The sequence below is a fragment of the Cervus canadensis genome, chromosome 23, assembly GCF_019320065.1.
Source record: "Cervus canadensis isolate Bull #8, Minnesota chromosome 23, ASM1932006v1, whole genome shotgun sequence".
NCBI lineage: Eukaryota > Metazoa > Chordata > Mammalia > Artiodactyla > Cervidae > Cervus > Cervus canadensis.
The window spans coordinates 50,556,968-50,561,975 of NC_057408.1; the positions used below are offsets into that span (position 1 = coordinate 50,556,968).

A 5,008-nucleotide genomic window follows, 5' to 3' on the forward strand; every position below is an offset into this window, starting at 1 on the left:
AATTCTTTTTAATGGCTGAGTAATATTCCATGGTGTATATGTACCACAGCTTCCTTATCCATTCGTCTGCTGATGGGCATCTAGGTTGCTTCCATGCCCTGCTATTATAAACAGTGCTGCGATGAACATTGGGGTACATGTATCTCTTTCAGATCTGGTTTCCTCAGTGTGTATGCCCAGAAGTGGGATTGCTGGGTCATATAGCAGTTCTATTTCCAGTTTTTTAAGAAATCTCCACACTGATCTCCACAGTGGCTGTACTAGTTTGCATTCCCACCAACAGTGTAAAAGGGTTCCCTTTTCTCCACACCTTCTCCAGCATTTATTGCTTGTAGATTTTTGGATAGCAGCCATTCTGACTGGCGTGTAGTGATACCTCATAGTGGTTTTGATTTGCATTTCTCTGATAATGAGTGATGTTGAGCATCTTTTCATGTGTTTGTTAGCCATCTGTGTTTCTTCTTTGGAGAAATGTCTGTTTAGTAAAAATATGGAACGCTTCACGAATTTGCGTGTCATCCTTGCACAGGGGCCATGCTAATCTTCTCTGTATCGTTTCAATTTTAGTATATGTGCTGCCGAAGCGAGCACCAGGCTTTCCTATTCTTCACTATCTCCTGGAGTTTGCTCAAACTCATGTCCGTTGAGTCAGTGATACTATCCAACCATCTTATCCCCTGCCGCCCTCTTTTCCTTTTGCCTTCAGTCTTTCCCAGCATCAGCATCTTTTCCAATGAGTCAGCTCTTTGCATCAGGTGGCCAAAGTATTGGAGCTTCAGCTTCAGCATCAGTCCTGAATGTTCAGTCAGGGTTGATTTCCTTTAGGATTGACTGGTTTGATCTTCTTGAAGTAAAAGGGACTCTTGAGTCTTCTCCAGCACCACAGGTCAAAAGCTATACGTTAGTAAAAAAATCAAACACGCTGAGACATTGAAAGAATTGTGAGTGAGCACATACAGACTCTCCTTCCAGGTTCTACATTTTGTCACTTTGCTACATCATCTATCCATACATCACTCCTGTTTCTGATGCATTTCAAAGTGTGATACTGCCATCAGTGCCCTTCATCCTGGTCCACTTCAATATGCATATTTCCCCCTTAGTGTATTCTTAGTGTATTTCTGAAAACTTTAGTGGACAGCTGTGTTAGGAAGATCTGTGTGACTTCTGAGAGACAATGTGAAAATTATTGGAACATACTGATTGAATTTAGGATTCTCTGTTGCAACATTTCATAGTTTGGGCTTCAGTAATTTTTGTCTATGGCCTCCAGTAATTTTTGTCTGTGGGCAGTGGCAAAGAATCCCCCTGCCAAGTAGGAGGCGAGAGTTTGATCCCTGTGTTGGGAAGATTCCCTGAAGAAGGAAATGGCAACCTTCTCCTGTATTCTTGCCTGGAAAATCCCATGGACAGAGGAGCCTGGTGGGCTACAGTCCATGGGTTGCAAAGAGTCAGGCATGACTGAGCAACTAAACAACAACAACAACAAAAGGGACCTCAGAGGTCATCTAATTTCAATTCAAATTAGAATGCCTTGGAGAGCTTTTTAAAAACCACCACAGAGATTCTGACCAAACCCATCTAGGGTGAGACCTGGACATTTATATTTTTAGAAAATTCTTCAGGTGATTCTAATGTGCAACCAGCTACAGAACTCCCAATGCAGTTCAGACTTTTGCTATCTATCTGGAGTGGATACTTTTAATCAGATGTTGGAAGATAAAATGACACTTGATGCATATTTCTTGGCTAACAAAGCACAAAGTCAGAAATGTTAGTCAAAATTACCACCTGAAGAGGAACCTTTCCACAAATATCTGTGCTTAGAGGAATTCTTTCTAAAAATGGCTTGTTTTCTGATGTCAGCAAACATGACTGATTTAGAACTTTCTTTTCCACTTGAATTGAAATGATCATATATAAACTCCATGGGGGTGGATTATACAGACTCCAATAATAGCTGAAGAGATTCATGTTCTTACATTTGTTCAAGCTGCTGTCTGTGGTGATATGCTGATATCATGGCATTAGACAAAAGCAACCCTCTCTAGAGGGCAGTTAATATAAATTTAGTGCCTGCTTTGAAAACGTATAAGAACTTTTAACTCTACAAAAACTTCAGTGCAGTCTGTCATGTGGATCATCTCAGGGTCCTTGTGAGTGTATTCTTTAAGCAAGGAGATATTTAGCAAGTTTGTTTTTAAATGTTTGCATTTAAATTCCCAAGTCAGTTGTAAATGAATATTACGAACTGAGTCAGCTTCACTTCTGTGTGCATGTATAGTCACTCAGTCGTGTCCAACTCTTTGCGACCTTAGGACTGTGGCCCACCAAGCTCCTCTGTCCATGGGATTTTTTCAGGCAAGGATACTGGAGTGGGTCACCATTTTCCTCCTCCAGGGGATCTTCCCAACCCAGGAGTTAAACCCACGTCTCCTGTGTCTCTTGCATTGCAGGTAGATTTTTTTTTTTACCCACTGAGCCATCAGGGAAGCCCGGCTTAACATCTATTTATATCAAAAAGATTTGAGTTGACCACACGATAATAGAAACCAATTGTATAATGATCCCCGTAGTCCATCTCTTACTGAATAACAATGTGTGGGAGCAGGAAGTCATGCTATATGAGAACGGTAGTAAAAATGGGATGATTCTCAAGAGCTTCATTACCCTGTAAGAGTTATCCTGTACTTTTTCGATAAGCCATTCATGCACCAATGTGAATGAATAGGTACCAGTTATAGGATAGCTTGTTTTGCTCTTTGGAATAAATATAGCTAACATTTGGTGTGTGCCATCACTGCACTAAACATCTTATTTTATTTCCTTAAATTCAAGAAATAACCCTATGACAGACACTTTAATCTACCTTATAGATAAATGGGAGAATGAGGCTCAGAGAGAAATTTACTTGTGCTCACACACTGGTAGAGATGAAACTCAAACTCGGTCTGATTCCAGAGCTAGAGCTTTTCACTAATGCCTCCCAAGAAGTTTCCAAAAGAGATCAGGGGACAACAAGCAAAGTGGAAGAAAAGAGAGTTGAATAAATGGAGGGAACATGTCAGCTTGGAGGTGAGTGTATGTATGACTTGGTAACTTGAGTTCCATCATGAGTGAACATTTCAGTCTGGGGAAATTATTATGCTTATAACTGGAATAATCAGATTTTATTCTATGATGAGAGGAGGTACTACATGCCTCCAGATCTTAACATTCAAGTTAGTACCACTGATGAACTCATAATCCATTAAAGACAAAAAATAAACTCAACCCCACTGGCCTATGCCCTGTGCACCCTTTTGCAAAGAATGGCTCCATTTTCTTCTCTTTCACTAGGATTGGTCTTCCTTCATTCTTGCTCTATAATGCCTACGTTATACCCTTTTTACCACCTAAATATATTTCATACCATCCACTTTTCACCATTTCACTCACTGCTAGTACTCTAGACATCATATGTTTCCTAGGTGACTGTAACTGCTTCCTACCATGTTCTACTCAACTGAATGTGTCCTTTGTTAACCTGCGATTATCACTTCAAGACACAAATCTTAATGGACAATTCAGTTTGCTAAGAAAGCTCCAGTGGATTTTATTGCCTTTAGGATAAAGATCATGACCCACATGACTCAGTGTTGCCAGCTTGTCTAGCTACTCCTTTAGCTTCCTCGCCTACCGTGCTCCCTTTTACTCTTCCTCTTCAGTCACAGTTGGCTCTTTCGAGTCTCACTCAAGCATCCTTGTTTCCTTCTGTCCCAGTGTATTTGCATATGCTCTTTTCTCTCCTGTCTTTACCTAGTTAATTCCTGCCAATGGATCTTAATTCTGCTCAACAGTGTCTACCTTAGAGAAATCTTTCTTAACCACCATCCCATCAGCTCAAGTCAATCCCCAGCTTAAATGTTCTCCCAGAAGTGGGTAGCTCTCCTTAATTTCACATTTCTGATGTCATTTTACATTTTAAAACTTTGATGCCTACCTCCTTGCTAGATGATAGATCCATGAGAGTAGGGGCCTGGTTCTTGCTCACCGTTCTATTTCTAGCATCTAGCATCTTCCCTGGCACAGGGCAGCTTCTCAAATATCACTTGAATAAATGAAAACTGTCTTGGTATCATATTTTACTTCAAGGAAGTATGTCTTGCAAAACATCTATCAGAGCCATTTACTTGTAGCCCAAGATCTGTAACTAAGTTTGCCTTTAGTCTCTGTGCTTAAATCCTTGTCTTGGTTCTCTGTCTGGTATCCCAGTCCATTCCTGTTTTTCCATCTCATCATTGTAGGATATTAAATCTTGTCTCTTAAAACCCAATCCCTGTGTTTGCCGTCTATCTTTTCTATACCTAAGAGCCTAGTGTTTAATGTTTTCTCCATTCAAGCCTGTGTGATCTGTCCAACTCCCAAGCTACCACAGCTCCTTTGTTGTGACATTTACTTTTTTTTAAAAAAGCACAACTCTGTAAGAGGATGATTAAACATGTGTAAATAACTGCCGTTCACTGTTATTCAATTAAAAAATTCATTTGTAATTTTATAGTCAAGTATTGAAAGCTGTGACTCAAACTGAGTCAAAACATAACACAATATTGTCTACGTAACTGGGAGCCCAGAGATCTGCCAGGGCACAGGCAAGATGAGGTCATGAGCTCAGTGGTGACGACAATGTCCAGAGTGTCTTCACGTCTGTTCTCTGCCTTCTTCAGTGTTTTTTTGATCTGAAGCATGATGTCCCTTGTGATTCCAAGATGGCTGCCTGTCAGTAAGCCATGTATTTCCTGGTGCATGTCTAGCAAAATAAAGAGAATTCCCTTCCCCCTTCCCCATCCCAAGCATAGAATACAAGTCTTTTACTTTAGTCTGATTGTACCAACTTTGGTTACATTCTGACCCCAGACCCATAATAGTCATCTTGGGGAATACAATACATTGATTGGTTTAGAAATGAATCAAGATGCCCTCTGGAGTTACCTGAATAAAGTCAGCCCTCTGTTAGGAAAGGAAGGAG

At 40.4% G+C, this 5,008-nt stretch overlaps 1 non-coding gene across 1 annotated transcript; it reads right to left on the reverse strand.

The window, feature by feature from the left end:
* Nucleotides 1-484: 484 nt before the first annotated feature.
* Nucleotides 485-591, reverse strand: LOC122425945. Its single transcript, XR_006265087.1, has one exon. It is a non-coding gene; the product is annotated as a U6 spliceosomal RNA (small nuclear RNA).
* Nucleotides 592-5,008: the final 4,417 nt, after the last annotated feature.